Below are 27,492 nucleotides of genomic sequence, written 5' to 3'. Positions count from 1 at the left end.
GTGAGGGTGACGTATGGTGTAGAGTAGATAACTCTGTTAAGAACGAAGGCTTCTACTAGTCTCCTGGTCTCAGCTTCTTTAACTCCTCCACGCCTATTCGCGATTCGTCTGAGGAGGAGGGAAATTTGGTTGACGGTGTTTTTCAGTTGCTTAATTAGTGTGTAGTTTTTTTTGTTTTGACTGCATGAGCATTCCCAAGATTCTTAGTGTTTCCACTTCTTGGATGGCAGCACCTTCGGCGTAGAATTTGAACGCCGGCGATTTATTCTTTCTTTGACGCTTTGGGTGTAGAATGAGTAATTCAGATTTCTGGGGGGAACACGCGAGTCCCGCGGCTCTCGCCTCCTCTACGACTACGTCTACCGCTTGGTGTAGCGTATCTTGTATCGTGCCAATACTCCCCTTGGTGGTTCAAAGGGTGGTATCGTCCGCGTATAAAGAGGGTTCTAGGTCTGGGATTCTTGCGAGTTCGTGTGCCATTTTGATTAGGGTTATATTGAATAAAAAGGGGGGAGAGGCCGATCCTTGCGTAGTTCCTCTATCTCCTAAAGTGAAGGTGTCGGATTTGATAGTGGCAATTTGAATTTTAGCCGTCCTATCGAAGAGGAAGTCCTTGATGTAGTTAAACGTTCTTGCGCCTACATTCAGCAGTGAAAGAGATTCTAGGATTGCTTTGTGTTTAACATTATCAGAGGCTTTGGTTAAATCTAGGGCTAGGATTGCCCTGGTACTCCTTTCTTGCTCATGAGATAGGACTTCGTTTGCTAGTCTTAGCATCGTATCTTGTGTTGATAAATGTGGTCTCAAGCCGACCATAGTGTTTGGATATAAATTCTCTTTTTGCATGTGGGACTGGAGTCTGTCTAGTATGACGCGCTCTATCAGTTTTCCTATGCAAGAAGTAAGCGAAATAGGTCTGAGGTTTTCGAGCGCGAGCTTTTTGCCAGGTTTTGGGATGAATTTAACGATAGCATGTTTCCAAGACGCTGGGAGTTTTCCCTCCCTCCAACACTCATTCGCAAAGTCTGCAAGGGCTGTGATAGAAGCGTCGTCTAGATTTCTGAGTGTCTTATTGTTAATGCCGTCCTCTCCTGGGGCGGATGTTGTACGTACCTTAACGAGGGCTGCTCTTATTTCCGCCATTGTTATGTCAGTATCCAGGATGGAGTTAGGCTCTCCTTTATAACCGGGCAGGGACTTCGTCTCACGGGTTGTGCAGAAGTATTTCTGCTGTAGCGTGTCTATAATATCTTGATCCGTGCCTGGGTCTATGTTTAAAATTTTGATGATTTCCTTTTGAGTGGTAGTTTTGTTGGATTCCGGATCAAGGAGATGCCGCAGGAGATTCCACGTCTCCCTCGTGCCTAGATTGCCATTCACATTTTCACAGATATGGTTCCACTGCTGTCTCGCTAGTTCTGCGGTGTGGTGTTGAATTTCTTTCGTTAGTGTGACGATCCTGTTTCTAAGCTTTTTGTTATATTTTTGCTTAAGCCATCTTTTTTCTAGGCTCTGCCTTGCCTCCCACATGTGCGTAAGTCGGCTGTCAACCGTATTTACGCCTAAGTCATGTACTAGTTCCTTAGTGGCCTTTTCCACATCCGATAGGAGGGTCTGTGTCCAGTGTTCTAAGTCTATGATTGGTTCGGTATTTTGGTCGCGGATAGTCCTAAGTTTGTCCCAGTCGGTGATTTTGTTTTTTCTGGGTTGGGGTTTGAGATTGGCAATGGTGATTTTAGACATTATGATATAATGGTCACTTCCCAGATTTTGTCTGGTGTTGAGATTTTTGCCCATCGTTAGGTCCGGGCACGTGTCCCTGGTCACGCTGTTGCCTATCCTAGTAGGTTGCATGGGGTCCGTGTATTGGATGAGCCCTCTTTGCTGGATGAAATCCATTAGGGCCGTTCCTTTCCTGGATATGGTTGCGTGTCCCCATTGCACGTGTTGAGCGTTGAAGTCGCCCACAATTAGGGTTGGGTTTTGGCCTGCGATTTGGAGGGTTTTGAGTATAGCGGCTTTCGCTGGTCCAGCCGGTGCCCTGAGGTGGCTGTATGCGTTTAGTACGAACAGAGAAGAGGAGTGTCTTCTGCTAGGCAGAATTTCAATTAATATACAATCGAGCTCTACGTTTTCAATCTCGTGATTAACCACGGTAAGATTTCTATGTACCAACGTAGTGGTTAAAGGCTGTTCTTTAATGTGACATGGCAGAACCGCCCGGTACCCTGGCAGTTTTAGTCGAGACATTCTGGGTTCTTGAATCGCTATAAAGTCAGGTTTTTCGGATTGCGATTGAACGTGTAACTGCAGATTTGTTTTTTTGTTGCACATAGACCTGCAGTTCCACTGCCAAATTGTTACGGTTTTAGGATTGGCCATTTTGCTGGGATAGATCGATTGGCGCCCCTTGAGCTGAAGGGGGAAGCCGGTGTAAAATTTCCTGTAAAACGGTGTCAATCACTCCGAACTTTTGATTTACATCCTGTATGTGTTGTTCAAGTCTTTGTGTTAAATTATCAACTCTTTGGGTTAGACTATCGAGTTTCTGGCTGTGCTCCTCCACGTTTTGTTCGAGTTTTGGGACTCTATCCTCCACTGAGGTATTTCTTACGTCAGCTGCTACTGCTCGTTTTTTACGAGGTGTTTCTTCCTTGCTAAGTACGCTTACTGGGGTTTTGACTGAGGCGGTCACAGTAGTTTCCATTTTTGTGACTTCCGGCAGTGGGAGTGGTTTCGGAGGTGGGTCCTTAGATATGGCGGGTGCTTTTAGTTTACTATTTTCATCCTCCAAGTGTTTGATTCGATCCGTGAGAATTTGAATGTGGTGGAGTGCCTGATCTAGTTTAGACTGTAATGTCTGCAGCTCCATCCCCTTCCCATGAGAGGCCACTCCTGCCCAGCTCACCTGTTTCGGCCCGGGGCTCTGAGTCCGGCTGCTAGTGCTGGCGCCTCCTCCATTGCTGCTGTTTCCGTTGCATCTGCCGCTGCTGCTCCGTCCGCTACGGCTGCTGCTGCGTCCGCTGTCCAAGGACGGGAAGGAGCTCGAGCGGTCCTTCCTTTCGGTAGATGTTGGGTCGTCACATGTCCGTGATTTCGGTCTTGATTGGTGCTCCGACTTTTTCGTTTGGTGTCGTTGAAATCGCTTCTTGCAGCTGTTATCGCCTGTGCGGTGCCCTCCTCCGCAGATAATGCAGACCGGGTCGCAGACTTCTTCTTTCAGGTGTTGGTTGCCGCAGTAAGGGCACCGTTGTTGCGGTGGCTCCGGACATACGTCTCTTCTGTGGCCGACTCTTCTGCAGTTTGTACACGCCTCTACTTTAGGAATGAAGGGGTAAACTGGGTACAGGACTCCGAAGTAGACGATGCTATCTGGGAGTTCGTCCGCGTCGAAGTGAAGCAGGAGGGACTTTGATGTTCTTCCCATGGTGCGTGCTTGAACGATGTCAGGGTTTCTTTTTCGGAATTCGGTCATCATTTCTTGGTGCGTTTCGCCATCGTAAGCCCTATAGATAATGCCCTGCAGGGCCCTGCCTGGAGGGGCGATGTACGACGTCATAACAATGTCTCTGCCTTCTATTTTGATTTGCTTGACTGCGACGTAGCGTAGTGCGTTTGCCTGCACCGGCGTCGATATGGTGATCACATGTTTTGCAGAGTTGGTTCTAGATTGGTCGTTTTCGGCTGCGGACGCGGTGACGCCGCTCGCTGTTGCGATCGCTTGTCTGATAGATTTCTCGGCGTAGCGCGTGATGTCTACGCCACCCGTTGGTTTGTAGATGATTTTATAGTCCTTCTCCGGGAGTTGGGGTAGCGGTTTCTTGGGATGTAGCGGAGGGAGAGGTTTCGCCATCGGTTTCTCGGACTTCTTCCAACAATTGTCTTCCAATCTGGTGTTTCGAATTCGGCTGGGGAAGCATTCGTCCCAACTACAGCGTACTCCATGACTGCCGCCGTGGCGTTCGCGCCGGACTAAGCCTGGCGTTCGGGTAAGCAAGGGCGCCGGAGCGACGCTGGATTTAGACAGTCGGAGCTCGGTCTCCCGAGCTCCGATTTGTGTAAATAAGGTCTTGAAAGGTGCCTTGTACACTCACAGTTCTTGTCCGTGTGTCGGAGTCGACGTATCCGGGTGTTTTCCCTTGTAGCAGGTGCTCGAAACGCGGAGCCCACACGAAGCACATGCGCCTCCGTTGGCCCCCTAAAACGCCGGTACTATCTACAATTTCAAACTTCCCACGGCTCGGCTGCCAATGGTCCTCCTGTTTCCCATTGGTTGAATGTAAAAGAATACTTAAGCTCCATTTTTGGCTTTCAAAACCATTCAAAAACAGACGCACTTTTTTTCATAATATTGATAAAATTTTCGTTAATTATTGCTGCATTTTTGTACATATATACACTACTACTCTACTACTTACAGGTAACTGCTCCGCAGTTCACATGTGTGTGCATGGCTCATGGAGGAAGGCATGGGAACTGTTTTGTGGGATTGTTCGCACTGTGTGTTATCTGCCGTATTTAACTTCTGCCTGCGTGTTATGTTGGCATCAACTGCTCCCTGACTATAGCGCGCGTTGTTAGCGGTGGATCCGTCGTCGTCTCGGTATGCAGCCGAAGGCAGCGGGAAGTACGTCGAGTGGTAAGCCTTTCTCCACTTCTGTATGTTCTCAAGCTGTGCTTAGGAGCAATAGGAGGGTAAGCAGAACAGTATATTGTTTTTCATTTCCGAAATTTTAATCGAGATACTGCTTGTATAAATCGAGAAAAGAAATCATTCGAACTCTTTCGACGCAAGTTGCTTTGTCTCTTAACGGCTCTTCACCGCTGTGCAAGGCGCCGGCGACGCTGTTACCACTCCTACCATACGTTATTGTTCTTAAGTAGGGTCTCCATTTCAGGCAAGCATCAGAAATATTAGTAGTCGAACAGGTGTTCGTGAGATTTCCCCACCGCCCTCATGCGAAGGAGGCACCATCCGCGCTAACCGCCAGCGCAGGGCCCGGCGTAAAGATGGCTCCTGTTCCATTATTTCGAGCGTCGGCGCGTCGACCCACAATGCATCGCGCAGAGAAAGATGGCTGATGGCCGCATAAACCAGAGCTTTTGGTAGTATTGAGGAGCTCTGGCATAAACAACGTGAGTGGCGCGAGTGGCACAAACAATGAACTCGCTTCGGACAGCTTGGTGGAGAGGTTTATCGAAGCCAGCGGCTGACTTATTGCGCCGGGAATTGCCGCCTGGGCGGAGGCTGTGTGAACCTTGAACCACATGTGAGCGTCCCGTGAGTGCGATGTAAACTGACAACCTCCACCAGCAGCGTGCCTCTGATGAGTCGGTGCCGCGGTGGCTCGCCGTGCTGTCCGTCCGTGTTTACCTTGTTTTGGTTGCGTTTTCGTTTGGAATGGGCCTAGTGCTCAGCGAATACAGCGTCCATGTTTTGGTGCGAGAGAGTGCAATCACGGGGACAAGGTACCGAGGAGCAGTGCGTGGTGCGTCGACAATGAGAGCGGGCGCGTGAAGAAATGTGCGAAGCAGTGAGCGGTGCGGTGCGCGTCAGCACGGAGAATGGACGTTTGAAAACTGTGCGAAGTGCGTGTGCGAAACTAAGTGGATTTGTAATAGAGTGGTTAATTGTTAGGAAGCGCCTATTATGCCGGCAGCCGGCAGAATAGCCCGCCCGAAAAATTGCCGGCAGGTTAGCCCCATTGGTTGGCTACGACCACGTGACTATAGTGCCGGTATATTCTTTTGAAGTCTATTTTGGCGGCAGTATTGATAGTGGGGTTATAGTGCCTAGAATATACTGGCTAGTGTGCCGTGGCCGCCGCGGTGATGCCTTCCCGCCGCCACCGCGGGGAGGCGCTACCAATAGCTAAGGTGCTATCGCTCCGCGTTCGCGGCCTTGGCAGCATAGGCGGCATATAGGTCCGGATAGCGCGCTGCGCTTTTCACTGCGAAACCTGTCTCTTGACTGTTTGAGCGCACTTTTTGTCTAATAAAAACAGTCTTGGTGGAAGACAATCGTACCGTCCTAGAACTGTCGGAGAAAATCATACGCTGAAATAGCGCTCGAGGAAGCGTTTAACAAATACCGTCTGGTCTATGTCTGCTATATCTAACTGTTTTATTTATTCAGCTGAACCGGATAAGGTCTTAAGCAGAACATATATTGACTTCCTGATATCCAGCGAGAGAAGAAATTTGAAACAACCACCTAAAGTTGACACGTTGGTTACAATAGTTTGTTTTGATTAAACGATGGAGTCCCGGCCCGGTGCAATATATTGCTATGAAATATTCCGATGACGATTTGATTTGATATGGAGCCACTCGATTGCGATCCACGCATCGCGATCGCGGATGTAGGGTATCGTATGAATCTTCCCTCTGAGTGAGCGCTCAGTCAGCTCATATCCCAGGTGGTTGTCCCGAATTATGGCAACTATATTTTCAATCGCGATCTAACCCGAAACGGATCGACGACGACTGTTATTGTCCATGTGACACAGGTATCAGAAAATACCCTTATATTTTGCACTGTTCAAAAATCCAACTTTGAATTTTATTTTACTCTACGGTCTTTTCTTATGGTCCATGGTATATTGCAATGCCGCAGTCAAGTGCTACGAACGTTAATACGGGCCTCATGCTTTCGGATAGGTTACGTTGACGTTTCTGCAATTCAGTCACGCTTATTGCTAAGGTGATATATATCAGATTCGTGACGTTTCATAGCGTCGCGTATATGCTACAGAAAAGAAGGGCGATCTTGCTTTTTCGTACCATATGTACCGCGCGCATGTTTTCAAAGATCACATGCGACAATAAGCACAAGCAGTCTGAATCTGACTTCAGTTTTCTTACTCTTTATTCATTTGTTTTATTAGGAAGTCACTTATTTGTTGCTTCATCATAAAGGATTATTATGCTGTGTGCTTTCTTTTGTAACTGAAGGAAAGGCAAGAAACAAAAGTGGTGATTGTATCATTGATTCTTTTTTTTTTAGAAAGTCTACAATACAGTAAAATTTGAGCAAAAAGGCGTAGCAACAATAAACAAGTAGAAATATAGAAATGCATCGCTAAAGGTTTTGGAGAAAGGCCGCACATATGACAACGCAATAATTTTAAAGCAGTATGATACCAATTTTTGGTGGTATTTTTTTTTTTTTCACTTGCTAATGATGCGCTAGATATTCCTGTATAATTCTCCACATGGTTTTTCGCTTACCACCGCTAAGTAATTTATAATTAATTTCACTTCACCAGTTTCGGCTTCGCGGTTTCAGCAGCCGAGCTTTTGTTGTACGGTCACAATTGTCTAGGTCACGCGCGGGATTAAAAAAAAAAGCTTCAACCGCAGACTCACTTATTAGCGCCTCATTTTGCGCTTTCAATTGAGCCATTTGCTTCTGCGCTCCATGCTAGTTTTCTCTTAGCTCTTCTCAGAGCGCGAGAAATGTTGCAGCATTCCTTCTTTCTCCGCATCTTGTGTAAGCCTCCGCTGGTATTTGCATTAAGCTGCAGCTAACCACTTCAGAGTTGACGGTCAAGTGACACTTTTTCTGCAAAATACATTCCCATGAATGATATGTGCTTCCTGAATCAGCTGGTTGCAGGCCACATCCGGAACAAAGACGTACTCTCCAGTGCACTCTGCCTATATAGCTCTTCAGCTTTAGATATTGTTGTATTGTACGTGCTTGTTTTTTTTTCTTTTCCGAGAATATACACTTGGGGGGGGGGGGGGGGGCAGCGTCCACAGAACTGCGGTCAGGCTTCCAAAAGTTGTCACTTTTTCTATGTACAAAGTGACAAAGTTTTTTTTTTTTTTTTTCTGCTCGATAACGCGCGTAGGCTACAGAGCCAGCAGATGCTTCGTTAATTTGGTCCAAGTTGCAGGGATGTAAATTGAGTCAAACGGATCCTGAGGTTCAAAGCTGCACATATGCTGCTGCGGGCATGAGTTCTTGCTCGGCTCTTCTGCTGCCGGCTCCTTGGAACCATTGTCAAACATCCTTGACGGCCCGTGGCTGTCGTCTGCACCACTGGCATTACTGGCACTGCGCTTTTGTCGTTTAGCGGCCGGTTGGTCACAGAGGTTCCTCAACTTCCTTTTCGATGTCTTCTTAGGCAGATGATGCTTCGGATGGTCGAATAGCGTTGGCACGGTTTCGGGCTTAAAGCGGGGTCTATCTCTAGCGAGCTCGTTGACGATGCCGTTCACCGTCACTTTGAACGTTCTCTCGATGTAGCTCTCAAAATATTTTTTGCAGACAACACATGTTGAAGTCAACTTGTGGTCCTGTCTTTTATTCAGCCGCTTCTACTACGCAAGCTGCGCAGGGACTGATGACACACCGAACATAGAAACCTAGTTCTGATTCGAACGGTAGCCGCTCCGACAGAGCGACACGAAGCATATGTCTTTTCCCTGCTCTTATGCTTTATTTTAAACATCATTAGTCGTTGAAAATTTAATTCTCTCACATGAATGCAAGGAACAGAACGACTAAAACAAAAGAACAGTGTAGACGTGTCCAAAGCGCTCGAACCACTGATGGCTCGGCCAGCGCGACTGCGACAAATCAAGGGCGTGCCAGCGGCCGACGGCGTCGACGGCACCTTTACGATGAGCAGCGCCCCTGGCAGCCAAGGTTGGAAGGCATCGCCGGCGCGGCCACCTCCTCCCATTGAAAGACCCCTCCGCACAGCACACTAGCAAGCATATTTTGGGCACTATAGTGGGGTAAAGATGCCGGCAACCGGAATCGCCCTGAACGCCTCGAAAATGCCAGCAGAATTGCCATCGGGAAAGTACGCCGGCAGCTTCGCTGGGCATTCACTGCTAGGCTTACCAGTCGGGACAAGCCATGGAGGAAGGAAAGCTTCTTACGACAGTTAGCCCCCATTGGTTGCCAAATAAAATTCCTCGCATTTTGGAAGCGGACAGTGTTTTGAAGCCATCCTGTACAATTGTTGGTTTTCTCTGCTGCAGAGGTTCAGCTGATGCCCTATAAAAGAGCTCTTAAAAACAGTGAGGTTAAACCCTATAACCACAATCTTGTAGCTTTGTTGTGGCTGCATATGTTTGCAGAAATGAAATAGCTTTAAATGTGTCCAGAAGGCTGTGGTGAAGGGGAAAAAAAAAAAAGAACTTTCTAGTCTAAGGAAGTGCGACATCCTTCATTCTTGCCGTAGAGACAAGGCACAAATACATTTTTTTACTCTTTATTTAGCACGCGAAAAATACAAAATACCGCTATTCACAACTGGAGCATTGCCAGACCTTTGCTTTTGGCTGCCTCTTAAGGCGCACGCAAGGCAAATGGTACCATAAGCACCAGTCACACGATGGAGTCTATCAAGATTGGTCTTACATGCTTCACATTCCTATTGCGTCAGCCTTTGTTTACATTGTACCGTATCAGTCACGGCTAGCCAGGTATCATCTGAAAAATGAGCTCTAACAGCATTTATGTCGACAATTTCATCTAAAACACCACAGTGCACTAACTCTGGCCGGTGCTCAATGTCGGCTTCTCCCAGTTCTTTGCCTTGCATTGCAGCTTTTGCAGCACATTCGCCAACTAACCATGTCAGAATTATTTTTCTTTTTTCTCTTAGAGCTTAAAGGGCATGCGTTCACCAGCAACATGTTTCCGTTTCTTAATAAGCCCAACTACGGTCAATGTGTGTCCCTTTGGCCGTCCACACTTCCGCATTGCTGGCGCAACTTTGATTTGACTTAGCACATCACTTGGTACATCGATAGCCTCATTTGCTGTTGGAAGGCTTTCATTTCTCATGTTGAAAGCAGCTTCGTGTTCCATGTTGAAAGCAGCTTCGTGTTCCAGATTGTCATTGTGATTAAGGTCATGTGCAGTAGAATCTTCGGCAGTTGTGGAAATCACCTGATTTCCCACTGGTACAGTGTCAGAGGTGCTCGCATCAGAGGTTAGCAGGTCATCAGAGGGCATTTTTTGATCAGTTGTCCCTTTTACGGTAGATTGAACATTCTCTGCAGAACTATCATTATCTGCACAGATGTCTTTAAAGGCACTTCCTTTGTTCCTGCTGCTTCTGAACACTTGTCTTTTCTTTGCAAGTGCACCTCATGGTCATACATCTAATGGCAAAGCAGATCTTGCAGCAGTTCCATTCGCTCTGCAAATTTTGGCATCGAACCTTCAGCTACAATGCTAGCAAGCTTTCCTGTTATCACAGCTGCTTTTATAAATTTTTGGTGACTTGAAAGAACTCCTGCATCTTTCTGTTTTTCAACACGCAATGGGGCTGTTTCATTCTGCTCACAGTCCAGGAGCACTGTTACGGTTTGCGCATACAGTTTTGCCGACCACCTATCACTGCAAAGGCTTCCACCAAACTTATTCAGTCCAAAGGGATGCCTTACTGCAAGAATGTGGCAACATGGAAGCAACATTGCATTTATGAATGCACAGGAGCAGTCATTTGCAGAAGCAGAGTTTACCACACCATTGATAACCACCTGTGCCATTTCTCCATCATATGAATTCACGCACACTCTAGATGAGAGGTGCAGTTGCCGCTCCACATGCCTGAATGCATATGGGGTCAGAAGCTCACAGTAAAGCATGTGAGCTTCATCAGTGCTTGAAGTCACATGCCTTTTTTGGAGCATCGTGGCTGCTTTGTGCATCACCTCTTTTCGTCTTGTGTGCACAAATGTGAAAAATCTGCACTCAAAATTTTCGAGCAAGCTTTACCGGTCAACAGTGCTCTTAATCTTTGCATTAATCGTCTCTGCAAGATTATTTGTTGCATTCATAAAATTTCCGCATGACCACTTGATGCCCATGATTCGTTCCTCGTGAATGGGATGTCAATTTGAGTTGAAGTAGTCAGTTACAGGTGAGGGCGAAGACAATATAAGCGTCTGATACAAGCGGGCATATTCCTCTTCACTCTCAGCGTAGACCATGTGCTGAAGTAGATCGAGGGCTGTCTCCTGAACCGGCCTTGAAATTTTAAGTTTTTGTGTGCTTACCTTCCTTCTAAAGGTCTGAAGAGTATGTAAGGCACATATGTGGAGTGAAGATTGGGGAAATACTTTCATAACAACCTGCCGCTCTTTAAGGTCCTTATCTGACATAGTTACTGATAGATTCCCAGTTCTTGTTAAGCTCTTTAAATGCCTTGAAAAACCATTCAAGTGTGTCACCATCTTCTGTGGCAAAAAGGCCAACGGCCACAACCTCACTTTGACCATTTCCATCTTCAATAATCACTAGAAAGCAGGCCATCCTGGTCTCCAGTAATTTGTATGTGGCATCAATGAATATGATCTCGGGGTAGGTTTCAAAAGACTTCTTCATCCTGAAAATAAATTGCCCTCAGTTCATCTCTCTCATCAGTCAGGAGACGGACAGAGGCATGGTTCTCATTTTGCAACATTGTGACTGGCTTGGAGGTTGTTTCAGGGAGCTTGGTTGTTACATTTTGCAGCTAGGTTTGAAAGGTCCTTTAATGTCACCACCTTGTTGCTCTCTTCTTCAAGACCTTCTCTCACAAGCTTCTTGTTCGCTTTGAGTTGGAGCATTTCCTTTGCCTTTTCTTCAAGCTCAGGTGCTAGCTTTTGCTGTTGGGGCAAATGTCTAAATAGTGCCTCTGACAAGGCATGGTTGTGCGCCAGGACGAGGCTCCTGATCTTAAGTCTGCACCATCCTTGCTCGCAACCAAGTAGATGTGGAATGGGCAGTCTTTCTTGAAGGTCCTGCATGAAACAATTTTTTTTCCACCAAAACGCTGCAAAATAACATGCAAGAGGTTGACTCTGTTAAAATACTATCAGTAGAAAGCTGGACAAGTGTCGCAATTCTGTAATTAGTCATGTTATAGCAGGCAAGCTTTAGATTGCAACGCGACTGACGTCCATCGCGGATTCTGTTAGTGCGCATCTCTGTGTGATGGAAGTTGCATAAAAGCTACACGAATACGCGCCATGACTTGATAGCAAGCGTTATAGGCTAGAAAAGTTGTATTTCAAGCGTATTCATGAAACCTATTATGCAACACCAAGCAGACTGAGCGCCATGCGCTGCCGACATCCACGGTGGGTGGATAGTCATATTCGAGTCGAAAGCACCAACCACACCACCCCCAGAGCTTGGCAGTCAGTGTTACCTCCTACAAGGGGTGTGTTCCAAGCCTAAGAAGCCATATCAAGAGACCACGTGGACCCATATTAACGTGGGTACGTGCCACTGCCATTTCAACTAGAAAGCTCTGGCAATATTACCGGTTACTGATTATGCGACAGAAAACGGATTTGGTTCAATTCTTGTACTAGATGTTACAGGGTCGAGATATAATACATAAAAGCACATGTATTAAAGCCGTCGATCTGCGTCAATTAAACACAGCGAACCTGAACCATTCTAAGGAGCACACTGCTATGAAATACGTGCCTAAGGAAGAATTGAAGGAAGCGCACAAATCTTATTTCAACAATGTAATAGATCTGCACAGCATAATCATTCACTTACGAGGAGCTTCGTTCTGATGCCTTGGTTGCAAACATCTTTCCACCGTGGATGCAACAAAACTTCACTGACTAGTATTTGAGCGCGTCAGGCATGCTTCCCGCAATCTTGCCGACTCGCTTTTTGGCCGCCTCGATGGTGCGTGCATCCCTTTTCCACAGCTGGATGTAATTCTGATTGCTGTACCGTGAAATCTTCTCCTCAAGCTCCGAAAAGCTTGCAAACGTGTCGCCAATGTTGAAACTGATGTGGTTGTCTCTCGCATCGGCGATGCTGTCCAGCGCAGCCATTGACAGAGACTCATTAACATTATCAGCCGCCATAGTTGGATGGTCAGCTGGCCATTGGAAAGAATGTTCAACGCGGCACAGCTCTAGTAATGTCCAAAATAAGCGCACGCACGGATGAATACTGCCACCCGCGAGGACCACGGATTGGTTGGCATCACGTGACTGTAGCCTGCCAATGAGACTACACTGCCGGCTGTTTTGCCGGCTGCCAGCAATAGGCTTCCGAAGCACCGTCGAGCGGCGCTGCTGCTCCTAACAGGGAGCGCCATCTTTGACAGAAAAATCGAAACTGGGGATACAAGCGGCAGCACCACATAGGCATCCCGTGCAAGTTTTCTCCTTTCGCTCGCTCGCTCCCGCGCACGTGCAGACGTCTTGCGCTTCTTTGTCGCGCGGACAGAGAAGCACACACTGGACGCCGCCGGCTCATCTCGCTGCCTTCACGGCGTGCGCTTTCTCTCGCAGGAGCATGCGCCTTGACGCGCCCCTGCAGGAGCACTGCGACATGCCACCTGCATTCCATTTTGATTGGGCAACCTGAAACATATTTTCATGAAGGATACTTAATTATAGGCGGGAAACTTTTTATTCACGTCTGCATTGCAGAGCAGACGGGGTTGAATAAATATTGATTGTGAATGCTTCCCACGTTAGCAAAAACATAGGAAGTGCATCTCGAGGTAAGTCCGCTATGTAAATATATTGTCGTATATATGTTTAAAAACTGCTAAAGTATAATCAGTACTGTGAAATAAAATAACCCGCTCATTGACCATCGTTTTGGCCTGTAGCATGCGATCTATATACGGACTTGTTTTTTATTATTACGATGTTACCAAAGGAAATCTTGCAGTAGAAGAATAAGTATATAGTCCGGCCGAAGGAGGTGTTTCTTCAAAGACAAGAACGCTAGCAATCTCATAAGCACAAGCGTGCTCCGTGCGCTGCACGCTACATAACCGGCTCGCTGGTTCGGAAGGCAGGTGAAATCCAAGCTTGTACTACATAGTGTTTTATTTCGATTCTTATTAAATGGTTGTGCTTCATTTATGATATTTGGTTTGCACTCACGAACCCTGTGACGCGAATGGGGTGCTTCGTGCGAGTAGTGTCAGTCGAGCCATCGCTAGGATCACTTTTGTACTGCACTTCCGACATATTTTCGTTAATAAATAATAATAATAGTAATTGGTTCACTTATTGGCCAATTTGCGAAAATTTGTGAAAGCGTTTCAGCAAGGCATGTTTTCCAACGCCGCCCTCACTCCTGAAAAAAAAAAAAAGAAAAAGGTCTCGTTCCTAGATATTTTCTTGGTCAATCTAAAAATGAAAAGGCAGCTGTGGACACTTAGGGCACATTCACACATCAGTCTCGATCGCGGACGTCGCATCTGTTGATTAGGTTGCTTTCAGATCACTCACAAAGTAGAGAGAGAGCACAGAAAATCGGCAAAACTAGACACGCGATGGAGCGAAGAGCAAGATAATCTTCCATCCTCTTCACTTTTTATGCATGGTGTTAAACCACTGTACATTTTTGATGCCTCTCCAAGCCATCTTTGTCAACTGTCAACATTTCTCAGTTTACGAAGAAAGGGGACATTGGCTCTTTTCATTTCCACAAAGAACGCGAGACTTCTCAGAACGCTGTCATGCGGTTGGAAAACAGGTCTTGCGGACACGCTTCCAAAGGAATCTGCAAAGTTTCACACGTGAGCCTCGTTTTTTGGTGCTTCGCCTACTATTTTGGTTTCCCTTGACACAATGCTACTTAGTACATCCGTTTCGCATAAGCGGAAGCGTTTTTGTATCGCCAAATAACCGCCAGGCGCAACGCGATCGCCGCGCGTGCACAGGAAGCTAGCGGAGCGTCTGCTCCGGTGAAGCCCCATCGTTTCACATTTCGCCACCACGCCAGGAATGCGGCGCTGCCGTCGAGCGGCGAAACTTGAGCTTGGGCTCCCTATATATCCACTCCCTAATTGTTAATATAGCCATTGTTCTTTTTCATATTTTGCTTGTGTGTCCAGTCTTTTCTTTCAAATCTTTTTTTTTTCATTCTATTGCTAACCTTAGTGTGTACGACAAAAAGCGACTTGAAATCAGAGAGCAGCCGCGCAACGCGTGTGAACAGATAAGGCGGAGCTGCGGTCTCTTGACAGGTGAGCTGTTCACTGCTGCTGTGTTCGGTTTCATTTGTATGCTTGCCGTCCGAAGCGAGTTTCCCATTTGCTGCACGCACCGCACTGTAACTTTTGATTTTTTTTAGAGCGCAGCTCTTTGGCACCCGTTCCTGGGTTTCGCGTCGGCGTCGTCGGCCTCGTAACTTGCTCCGCCCCCCTTTCATCCCCCCAGTTTGCTATGGCAGCCGGAGCCTCGCAGGAAGGGGGGGGGGGGGGTGCACTCGGCGGCGATCCCGGTGCATCCTGTTCTCACTCGCTTTACTCGCTAGTGGCGTCAGCGGCATCAGTCAGTTGCTGCTATCTGTTTGTCGCGTGTCGCGCAACGTTCCTATGGGCCCGCGCGTTGCTTCCCGCAACCGTCCGATAACTCAATTGACCTTCATTTCTCCGACCACAAAGCTTCTTTCATGACAGCCAAGAACTGTTAGTGGAGTGTTTCTTGATAGAATACGTGTGGAAAATTAAAAAAAAGTCCGTAATTGTACATACGTGTCTTGCTCGAAATATTTGCCTCAATCTATCGAAAAGGTGAAACAGCTTATGAGCTGCGCTCAAATTTCGCATTAGGAAGTAACGTAATCATGGACAATTTCTTTTTCTCTCGTTTCTATCTGTAGTTGAAGAATGCTGTAAGTTGTGGAAGAAGCTTCGAGATAATTTACCTGGGAACGGTTGAGGCTGCGAATGGGATGCAGACGGCCCGCGGGTCGGTGATCATTCTGCGCATGCTCCAAAGAGAGCCGCTGACGGCGCTCAGCGCCAAAGTATAGACCAACACCGATCTGTGACGTAAGTGCGATGCGGTGGTGCTTCTGTCGCCAGGCTGGTCCGGTTGGGGATGAAAACTACGCTTAGCGCCCATAGGAATACATGGACCCGAAAAATTTCAAAGCAATTTTCTAATTTCTTTTGCACCTATGATCTCGTTATTTGGTGCAGAGGAACAAAGAACATCCAGAACAGATCACGAAAGTATGAAATCTCATTAACGAGGTGAAGTATTTTTAAAATACTGTGAAACGTATGCGGGTGCGAGTTGGGAGGGCAACCCATAGAAACGCATGTAAACACATGTTTGTTCGGAGTTACTCTGCACTGAATAAGGTCATCAGAGGTGTCTCGTGAAATTAAAAAACTGCTTAGAAATATTTCGGTTCCATGTATCCCTATGGGCGCTAACCCTTTTTTTCACCCCCAGTCGGCTGCCACGCTGCGAGCGCCCCCATTGTTTGTAAACACGGTGTTGGTCTATAGAGGGGATACATGTCGTCTGGAGTAGCGAAACCAACAGTTACTCTATGAAAAATTCAGAAATGAAAGACAATAAGCTGCTCTACCTAGCGCCTTAGCGTTTCTTTTTTTTACTGTAACCATTCCAGGCTGACACTAACATGTGTTCATGGTTCAACATGTACTTTTTTCTGCAAACTGTTTTTTCTTATTTCGATATACACTGATTTACTAGCTGTATCGGTATAAATGACATCTAGGGAAGCAATATGGCTGTTTCCCAATTCCCAAAAGCCAGTTGACACTTGTAAAGAATTTACAATTTATGCACTTTTAGGATTTCTTCCACTTCTTAAATACTTTTGTTCACAACGTCATACTGCTATTAGACTGAGAGCAAGAATTTGGAAATGGCATTAAGATGTTTGAGGAGAGATTTCGAAAAATTTGAATACTTTTATTGTTTATAGCATGTTTCTCGCTTTTTTTGAAACGTTTGAATTTTGCTCAACTCACAAGAACGTTTTGGAGCCATTTTAGTCTTTCAAACGCCTTGGGATGAGTCATCGGGAATTTTTTGGACAAATCAGGTGGTTGAGTGCAACCTCCGGGACGTTTGGTGCAGAACGACCCTTGTTAGTTTTATATATCGGAAGAGCTCAGTCAGCCTGCCTGTACTCAAACAACAGGACCTTTTAAGAAGGACTCATTTTTGCCTGTATGCTTATTGGCAATCATATGTGGAAGGGAAACAGTTTTAAGACAAGACACGAGCTAATGCCATGTAGTTGCACATATTTATCCTTTACCGCTTATAGTTTTCGTGATTGCACATTGGACCTAATATGACAGAGTCTGAAATCATAACTTTGCCATTATGAACAGCTCAACAAACTTGAGCAATGTGTTGGATCAGTTTCACGAACTCTTTACATCATGCACTTGTGTTCGTTTTGGATATCATACCATATCAGTTTCCATCCACTTATATGGTTAAATGAGATTTTCTTGTTTGCTAGGCATTTAACAAAAGCTTCTCATGCCTCTTTTGTGTGTTGTCATGCAGAAGGTCTTGGGGAGCTGGTGGCTTCTTTTAAGATATCGTGGACCTCAGTTCCAAGGCTGATTCTTCGCAAGGTCACCAAGTCTGCTAAGGTAAGGATTTTTCATCACGACGCCATGACCAGCTGCGCTCTAAAGAGGTTACATAACAGTTTGGGTATTTATTAATTGCAGTTTTATTTGCGATGTGGGCCAATTGGAAAGTCCATTTCTGAAAGCAGTAGCCTGTGCATGCAACACTTACTGTCAGGACGAGGGACCAGTTTAAAGTGTTCTGCTAGATGGGGCCATCATGTGTGCAGTATTAGGTACATTGTGACCCTCTAAAGAGTTAATGTAAGTGCATGAGCAATATCACTTGGGCTTATTTTATTATGATAGTGTGATTAGCTGCCACCTCCTTGAGAATTATAAAGGTTCTTGCTGATTAACGGTTTTGCACTGTAGGGTCATTGCAACCTGGCTATTTTAGACATAACCGGTATGTGTACAGAGCAAGATTTATTGAAAGGAAGAATGATAGGTCGGCTGACTACAATAATGGTGGCAGCAGAATGCTGGAGCTGATCAAATGAGGGATCATGTATTCAACTGCACGCTAATCTGCGAGTGATTTGTCTTCTTCCAAGGCCCCATAATGTCCAACCAAAAAAGGGAAAAAGAAATGGAAGTGCCAGGCGAATCGCATTGAGATGGAGAACATCTTCAAGGCATTCAAATCTTTCAAAACTGCCGATGAAGTATGTTATGCTCATAATTTGTCACCTCCTTGATAGTCAGTAAAGGGTGGTATAGCAGCTTGTGGGGTGAGTTGGTGCATAATGCTCAGAACTGCGGCGCAGCATAGACAAACGCATAGAAGCACGAAACAGGCACACACTACAAACTGTAATACAAAACTGAACCCGAACTTCCTCTTCCACACTAGGCTACAACTTCCTTCTCTACTCTCAAGTACAGCACACTCGCACACATCTTCTATCCCAAGCAGATATGTCTTGCCAACAATAAATGTCAGCAAGGCAGCATCCAAGCAACAAATACGAGACCAACACCGTCACTGAAATCTTCTAACAAGAGTTAAAACTCCCGCCACATAGGCACAAACTAAAAAAAAAAACACATCTGCAGCTGCCAAGAATCAGGTTCACATTCACTCACAATACATCTAAACGATTCCGGTTTGCAAGTTTCAACACAAAAAACATATCAAGGGAACCCTTATTTAAATCGCTGATCGCCTTGGCCAATTTGGTTAGCTGCAGGTCATTACATAACACTAATGGCTTTTTGCTCCACTAGCTTTCTTCTTCACAAGCATAAAATTCTTTTTAATTGCCTAAGGTCGGCTTCTTAGGGAAGAGTCGGGATAGGATTGCCCGAGAAATGTTTGAGGCGTTTAGATACAAAAGACAGCACATGTGTCATTGATGCCTCTTTGTCCTTGTGCAGAAATGAAATTTCAGTTCTTGAAGGCTGTTTATGAGTTGTTGCGAAGGATGTGTGGTGCATGAGAAGTGTTTTTTGGATGGGCTTTAAGGCTTACTGAGGACTTCTCGGAAGATGGGCCTGTTACAGGTAGAAGGTATTTACAAGTCCTGGTTTTTTTAGAGGAATAACCTTTGTCTTCTTAGACTGACAAACAACAGCTTTGCAGCTCCGGCTGGCCTATACGAAGAGAAGGCGACCCAGGCAATTAAGAATTTTATGCTTTTGAGGAAGAAAGCTAGTGCAAAAGCCATCGTGTTTTGTAATGAACTGCAGCTGACCAGATTGGCCAGAGTGATCAGCGATTGAAAGAAGGGTTGCCTTGATGTGTTTTTTTGCCGTTGAAACTCAGAAAGCAGACTCATTTAGATGTATTGGGAGGGAATGTGAACCTAATTCTTGGCCGCTGTAGATGTGGTTTTTTTTTTAAGTTTGTGTCTGTGGCGCGAGTAGTGACTCTCTTGTTTGGACGACGTGAGTGATGATCTTGGTCTTGTATTTGTTGCTTGGACGCTACCTTGCTAACAGTTATTGTTGCCAGACATATCTGCTTGGTATAGACCAGATTTTTTTACCCTCGCACGCAGGGGTCTAGCGTGCTCCTGCTCTCGACACCTGGCGACATATGTCGGGTGGACGCGGCCAGGGGACTGCGGGTCATTCAGGCGCCTCGCGTTGAATACGTGTGTTCGTGAGCAATCGTTCTTCAGTTCTGCTGTTAACGCGCTCTACCACTTATGCATGTAGTGTGTGCTGTACCTTGCTACTCACATTTGTCCTTGTTCCACATAATACTACAGCATTTTGAAGCGCACTCTCCTCTCGTTGACGCAATATACGAAGGTAGACTTCCATGCAGGTTGCGAACCTTAAATCGCCATAGTTGTGCAGCGGTGGCGTATTTTTTTCTGGGACTTCCCTTCACAAGTATTGAATGCATGTTTTGCGTTTTTACTTTTTTGATTCTGCGAATGAGAATGTAGAATTTTTGACCGGACTCCATGGTGCGAGATGTAACTGGATTGGCTAGCTTCGCTCTGAAGGTTGCTTAGGAAGTGTTTTCGGCCACCAATGTTGCGTCTTTGCCTTTTGTTCGCCGTTCCTTAACGCGAGTGTTAGTCCGACTATAACAGACGCTTGGGCGAGTTGGGTAATCCACGAGTCCAGACAGCGCAAAAAAAAAAAAAAAGAAAAACTGGGACCTACGTTCTCGTTTTTTTTTTTTTTTTTGCTTCCGCTGGTCTGCACTCCCACTAACAGCGATCCAAATTTTTATGTCTCCGTGCAAAACGGATTAGCGTAGTAGCTTTTTGGGGTTTCTGACTGAGGCTCAACAAACATAATTTCATTACATGCTATGAGCTGGTCCAAACGGCTCAACAGATCTTTCACATACGTCGAAAGCATGTAAATAGAGAATATTCGTATTCAGCCGCTACTGTGTTAATATTTGTTGAAAACCTAGAAGAAATGGAGAAACTGTGCTGTGCCCTCCAGTGGTTGCTCTGTGGATAGAGCTCTTGACTGCTGAGCCGGAAGACATGGGTTCGATCACGGAAGCTATGGCTGTTCTTCGATGAAGATGAAGGCGCTTGTGTTGTGTGCTATGCCAGCGCACATTAAAGAACCCCAGGCATTCGTTAACTTTCTGGAGCTCTTCACTACGGCGTACCTCATAGCCCATGCCACTTTTGGACGCTAAACTTCATATACCACATGAAAACAGTTGTCATGCTCCAGCTAGCATTTCTTTGCTGCAGTTTCTTCCTTTGGCATGTACGACAATGTACGTGCAGGATTACAAAAAAGTATCATGCTTGACATGAAGATGACCAGCCATCCCGCCAAACCACCGGAAGAAAAAAAAAAAAAAAGAATGCAAAGATTGCGAACGTACGGAATCGGCACTCTCTACATCCCCGCGCAACGTGCTCTTTGACTGAGCAGTGCCAGCAGCGCGCCTCTCTCGAGGGGAAAAAAATGAAAATCTCCTCTCAGGATCTGCAAAAATATTCTTCCCCCTTTCCCTCCTATCAGCACGGGTCTTGAAGGAAAATGGTGCATCGACGTTACACTGATGTACAGGACAAGGACACCCAGAAAAGAGGTCAGAATCAGGAAAAGGTACAGGAAGTGATCAGGCTGGCCAGGAATATGAGCACCAATGCTGAGCTGCTTTTCACAAAAGGCATCAAGTTTAAAAATTTTGGAGACGTTGAGAGTGGACAAGCCCTTCTGTAGAATGGACAGGAAAGGTTCGCACCGGCACTGTCCAAGCTGGAGTCACCAAGGCAAGAAAAGGAGTAGTTCCTTAAAAGGTCCGTTCGATTCGCCTTGCACGACGTGCACCAGTTCACGTCAGTTCAGAAAAATTTCTGCGTTCATGCAGCGCCAGTTCAGCAGCAGACGTAGCGCGACAATAGCGACGATCGGAAACGAACGTCGAAGTGCAGAAGGCGTGCAAGCCTTCTGCTTTGCTGCCCTTGGCGCGCTTGGGTGTCGGGACACTCGGGTCGTTGCGCGGTGCAGTAGTTCGTTGTGTGTGTATATTCCCGTTTGCTATGAAAAAAAAAAAATTAACTGCGGTTTATTGCCTACTGTCATGCAAGCAGCTATGGAACTGGTGGACTCCGATAGCGAAGAAGAGGAGTTCGACGACTTAGTTGCGATGATTGCAATGAAGCTAGTGAGGCTGGACAGGAACCGTGTGCCGCGTTACTGTGAGGACGTCGTGAGCCGATAATTTGACTTCGAGTTCAAGTGTCTTTTCCGCCTCTCACGGAGCACGTTTGACGCTCTTGTGGGTTCTTTTAGACAGTCGTCGTTTTTCCCGCATCCCATTGGAGGCTGTCCACAAATTAGTCCAGAAAAAACGTGTCTCGCTGTTCTCAGTTACCTCGGCACACAATGCAGTATGTATTCATTAGCCGACCGGTTTGATATTTCAGTGTCCTCCGTACATGCTTGCATCGAAAGTGCTGGAATTTTTGAACAGCATCAGCTCATCGGTGATCGTTTGGCCGAACCGGCAACAGCAAGAGCGCAGCAAGACTGGCTTCTTGGCGAAAGCTGGCGGCAAGGGACCACGTAACACGATCGGCTGCGTGGACGGCTGCCTCATAGAAATCAACAAACCTGAGGAGTCACCGAAGTCGTATTACAATAGGGAAAAGTACCCGTCAGTGATTCTTCAAGGCATATGTGATGACCGAAACAAGTTGATTGATGTCTTCATCGGTTTCCTGGGCTCTGCACACGATGCCAGGGTATTTCGGGAGAGCCCATTTTTCGAAGAGGCTGCCGACAAATGCTCCGATGGATACCTTCTTGGGGACTCTGCGTATCTGCTGTTGCCATGCCTGATGACCCCATATCGCGACAACGGGAGCAGCTTTCCAGCATGGGAAAAAAGGTTCAATAGGTTCCACTCGCAACAGCGTGTTGCCATCGAGAACACGTTTGGCTTGCTAAAGCAACGTTTCAGAAGGTTGTATCTAGTCGACGCGGGAAGCATTAAGCAATGCTGCCTAATTATAATGGCCGCATGCGTACTTCACAACATGTGCAACGACGAGCGAGATTTTTTCGATGAATTGGGCCAGCTGCCTGAGCTGGAAGAAGTGCAGAACGATGAGGACAGTGATCTAGATTTTGACTGCAGCACTGCCAAACAGTGCGAAAGGGTGCGCAAGGCCATCGCCCAAAATCAGTGCTGAATGTGTGCTAGTTTGATCTTTTATGTGTGCTGTTTCAGTGTCGTGACACAGTTTGCGACTGTTTGTTTGATATACATGGATTCAAGGTTTAATAAATAGTGCATGATGTGATTGTGCTGTAATACTGATGGAAAGTCGTAGAAAGGCATTTTCAGGGCTCAACTTGGAGGTTTATTTGCACCCTGCGCCTCTACAGCCATCACAAGTCGCTCAAGTAGAGTCATTTTTCTCTCGAAGCGCTCCGCCCGCTCTCGTTTACATTCCTGGAACGTGTTGAGCAGTTCTTCCAATGAAGTTCCATCCTTGCGTTTCTTTTTTGTACGCTGAAGCTTGGGTGTCCTCGACGGCCCTGGCTCTTCGTGGTCGGGTGCTGCTTCAGCTGCTGGGCTGGGCTCGGATTGCAATTCGGCATCTTACTGCTGCCCACTGCTGTTTTGTGTGTCAGTAGACGTACTGTAAGGAATGAAAGGTTAAATTACATGAATTACTGAAGCGCAGAATTAAAATACAGACCCTGAATTTCCCTGTTCAACGACTCTGCCAGGTGCCAAAAGATACGTCGGGCTTATGTGGTGCTCCTTCTCAAGCACAGCACTGAGCTCCCTAGAAAAGGAAAAGCAACTTGTAAAGAAATGCTGCACAAATAGGTTTGGTGCACTTACTCTTCATGCTCGCATGACACACGAGAGTGGCCAGATGCGGAGTTTTTGTTCTTGGCCCTTTTGTATGACCGCTTCAGACTCTTCCATTTATTTTCAATCTGAAGCGCCGTCATTGCTTCTCCGAATTCTGCAATAATGGCATCCGCTATTGCCTGCCAGAGAGATTTTTTTGTGCTAAAGGAAACGTGAAAAACCAAGGGGAAAAGAAAGTCTACGGGATGAGCTGAGGTCTTGCAAGGACTTTATCTGAACTTTGCACTCTGTAAACTTTTCCTTATGTTTCATTTCATTTGCAAGTAATGATACTCTACTATACCTAGTCGCATGGAAATACATCCTTACAGGAAAATAAATGATGCATGAAAATTTCTGCTTTGGTGCCAAATAATTCCTGCCATTTGTAAGTTTTGTACAAGCACGCAGTCTAATTCTATTATGAAGAAGTAGGGTTACTGACCAAGTCCTTGTGAACAAGGAAGCCGTAGGGTTTCCGAAACGTCATGTTTTATTAAATTATTAGATTTGGACTTGGTCAGTGACCCTACTTCTTCATTATGTCACCACCTGACCAGATGATGTTTCGTCAAACTAGACTACAGTTTAATTCTAGCGCATCTGACACCATGCTTATATCAACCTTTTTGGCTTTGTTCCCTGTTTGCTGACAATACAATAAAATAGACCTTACCGAAATCCACCCTTCTTCCCAAGAAGGTCCTTTAACTCCTTATATTTTGAAATTAAAAAACGAGTCTTTCGTGGCGGCCATAGTTCCGGTCCAAGGATGTTTCCCTGGTGCTCTGGTTCGGAGTCTTGATCTTGACGCTGCGCAGTTCGGTCTTCGCTGGCATCGTCCCTGAAGACTATGCTTACAGCACTTCCATCTGTAAAATGGTGAAAATGGCGAACCTGTAAACATCGTGTTGTGCTTGCAGTCACTGCAAAAGTACAAGTCGAGCAGTTCGCATTGCGTTTTCTTTGTTTGGTTCGAGTATGCTTGCTCGAGACAGCACAAGGATAGCACGAAATCGGACGGCAGCCAATATTCTGTTTCCTACATACTAATTTTTTAGTCTCTCGAGCCGGCAAAAACAGCGAGCAGACTCGCACATAGGCAGAGAAGGTATGACAGGAACTCCATGCCTAGTGAAATCAGAAAAAAAAGAATTCATCCCAGCTTCAGTGCATGTGCATTTCGCGGCAGCTAGCGCGAAACGTACGTGTTCTTGTGCTGAACACGCGTGAAAAGTTCACATACCAAGCTACACAAGTTACGCGGTTTTTACAACAACGTGCATCATGTTGCATGCACGTGTTTGCTTTTTAGTCAACATACCTGGTGTCGAGTACGCGTAGCCGTCCCCTTGGCGAACTCGAGTACCATTCTCGTCGATGATTGGAGTAATGCGAGTCTCCTCGCCGTCAATCAGAACCAGTAAGCCGTCGTCTGCGTCCATTGCGGTTGCTCGCACGGCTATGGCACGGCCTGCACTACTTCGGCACTGAGCTCTGAGGAAGTGCACAGTTTTCGTGAACTTTTTCTGAACTAGACCTGCATGACGTCGGCACTTTTTTGAAACGAATGGCGTCGTGCAGAGGGCGCCATGTTGCATTGCCGAAACGAATGGCAAAGTGCAGCACCGCGAGAACCAGTTCAGGTAGTGCAGGCGAATCGAACGGACCTAAAGTTGCAGTTTTAAGGAGCGGCAGTTCTGAATTTTTGCATGGAGTTTTTATATTATGACAGCTAACTACCTTATTTCCAAGGCTACAGTGTTTATAGGGTTGTTGCATATCTCATTATGCCTTCCCTCTGAATAAAAACGGCTTTGTTTTTAGCAAAACTTCCTGTTTGCTTAATTTGGGGCTTTTTAAGGAAAGAACGCTTTAAACTGCATTTGAACTTGATGCTTGTTTTTGCATGGCTGTGGTCGTTACAGCCATCTGAGCTATTGGGTTCCAGAAATAAAACAAGCATTCTTTATTTAAAGGGACAGAACACTGGCCAAAATATGTCATGAGATTATGGTGGAGATGAAAAAATCTTACCTCATATAGCACTGATCGAGCACTACAATATCAAAGAGGCTTCACAATTTTAATTTGCCATTGAAAATCTCATAAAAACAGCAGAGGCGCTATCTAGCGGAGAAACCCTAGTACCTTCAGTCTAGCCCCCCACGTGACTACATGTCAGCAAAATGTCGCTGATTTTCGTAACCGCACATTGCTCTTTTTTCTTTGAGGAGTGCTGGCCATAATTTATATTTTGCGCTCTCTCCAGTGCGCCCTTAAATAAAAACCACCTCTGCTTTTGCGCCGCGAGAGGTATGCTTTCAGGTTTCGCCACTAGGTGGCGCCACGTTGTTTGCAATTTCGTGAATGAAGCGATGACAGTGCCCACTAAAACTTTCGTCGACGAGGGCGTGCGTTATTGTGCCGTAACGGCATTGAGAGTGAAACTGAAAAGGACGTTACCCTAAGCAAAAAATGTCTGATTGCTTCTGGCGAGTGAAAGTTATAATTGTTTTCGGTACGTTTTTTTTGTTGACCACCAGTTGTCATCGCGGTCGCTGCTTATGGTTTCCAGCATCGGACTACACAAAAACGGGCGCATGCATTGATAGAAAAATTCCTGTTAAAAATTTTCTACAGCGTTGCTAACAAAACCGTTATGGAATCGAACATTTTAACATCAATCTTTCCACTGCGGCGAAAAAAAATCGAGACCTAAATTTCAGTGTTCTGTCCCTTTAAGTTTCTTGAGATTTGAAATTATGCTTCAAAAAATTACTATTTTTTACTACAAAAGCTCACATATTTGCTACAAAATGCCATTTTTCCTACTACAAAATTTTAAAAGGGGGGAGTGGAATCCAGTCTTCAGGCCACGAAACGCTTGTCTGTCCCGGGTAATTGTTTCAAGATTTTTTTTTATTCCTCCACTCGCGAATACACAACTCTTCGATGTCATTTTGTTTTGCTTCAGCTTTGTTGCAGATTTCTTTGGCAGTGACTGTAGACCAGATTTATAGCTGCTTCCGGGCACAGGCATGTTTTGCCGATGGACGCGCCGCCACGCGGGCACTTCCTTGGGGACTGCGGAACCGCGCCTGCCCGGTAGCCATGTTCAGCTAGCATTCGGGAGTTAGACAATATTGCCAAAAATACTTTCATGCAAGTTTATTTGCATTGTCTTAGAGTTAAAATCGATTAGTTATTAGTGGGATTTAGTTCATTCACGTTAAGGGGGGACGCGGGTCTTAGAACTGCCAAAAATGGCCAATAAAATCGGTTTTGGGGAAAACTCATTTTCAAAATGTTTGTACTATTGGCCACCTGCCTAGAAATAACGCTGAATTCAATCGAGAAATACGGTAAAATTGACTTCCTAAACAGCACGGGAGCCCCGAAATGCCCCGAAACATGCGAAATTTGTTCGAACTTCCCGCGTTTGCCGCGGGCGAAGCACCCGGCCGATCGCCGCCATCTTGGGCTCGTTTTGAAGCTTGTTTCTTTGTGCGTATTTTGCGCCGTTTCGAAATGGCGTTAGTATAGGAGAGCGACCACCTTCGCCAGTTTTCCGAACGCCTTTTCTGCACCGCTGATTGGCCGGAGCTCCCGCGCGCGAGGCGAGCCTCCCGTTCCAGGCCTCCCATTGGCCGACCCGATCCGGCGTGCCATTTTTTTTTCTTTTTCTTTATGCGCTTGCCGTCGTGATACACGCATCGCATGCCTGACCGCGTCTCTTTTTGCGCAGCGCTCGCTTAGCGAGGTTTCACGAAAGCATTTTAGTTTAATCTTTCCTTCGTCTCATACTTTCTGGGCACAAAGTAGCGATGCCGGGAGACGCGCGTTTGAAGACGACGACGCGACATGCGTTCGGGAGGAGGAAGCGTCGGCCACCCAACGCGAAGCGAGGTTTGACGTCGGTATGTTCAACCGTACCGAATGAAAACGGGTCGCTGCTACAACAAGCATTGCCTGCCTGCTGTTCGACCATGCCGGATGATGAGTGTTCCCAATTACAGCGATAGTCGCCTGTTCCATCGCCTACCCAACGTTCGACCATGCCGGAGGAAGAAATTTCGAAGCCGCAGCTAGCGTCGCCTGCTGCACCGCCTGCCGCATCGCCTGATGAACTTGCTCCGGAATCGAGGCCCGGTCCCAGCACGTCTCGTCGACTCGATACGGGGTTTTACACGGCAGAGGAGATCGCCACTCGTACGGAACATGCAGACATGGTCAAGCGTGGCATGGATGCTAAGCCGGCAACGCAGCGGAAATTCGATCTCCTTGAAGTGGATCTGGCGCACACGGAGGAGGAAGAATCGGGCA

General features: G+C 46.3%; 2 long non-coding RNA genes and 2 pseudogenes across 7 annotated transcripts in view; 1 reads left to right on the top strand and 3 right to left on the bottom strand.

Moving 5' to 3' along the window:
* LOC146175339 (uncharacterized) overlaps positions 1–27,492 on the top strand; it is a 97,254-nt gene that overhangs the window by 42,248 nt on the left and 27,514 nt on the right. For all 6 annotated transcript variants that reach the window (XR_014701368.1, XR_014701367.1, XR_014701366.1 and 3 more), the window contains one exon: positions 17,293–17,381. This is a non-coding gene — a long non-coding RNA (uncharacterized LOC146175339). The remainder of the gene's footprint in view (positions 1–17,292; positions 17,382–27,492) is intronic.
* Positions 9,262–9,979, bottom strand: LOC146175343 (uncharacterized; annotated as a pseudogene).
* Positions 10,046–10,839, bottom strand: LOC146175342 (uncharacterized; annotated as a pseudogene).
* LOC146175341 (uncharacterized) lies at positions 24,224–24,705 on the bottom strand. The gene is made up of 2 exons (XR_014701555.1): positions 24,491–24,705; positions 24,224–24,297 (listed from the first exon to the last, which is right to left on the bottom strand). It is a non-coding gene; the product is annotated as an uncharacterized LOC146175341 (long non-coding RNA).

Source organism: Amblyomma maculatum, chromosome 10, assembly GCF_055883805.1.
Source record: "Amblyomma maculatum isolate TAMU_Amacu chromosome 10, ASM5588380v1, whole genome shotgun sequence".
Classification (NCBI taxonomy): Eukaryota; Metazoa; Arthropoda; class Arachnida; order Ixodida; family Ixodidae; genus Amblyomma; species Amblyomma maculatum.
Note: the sequence above shows the minus strand (reverse complement) of the source record. Positions and strands in the feature narration are given on the sequence as shown.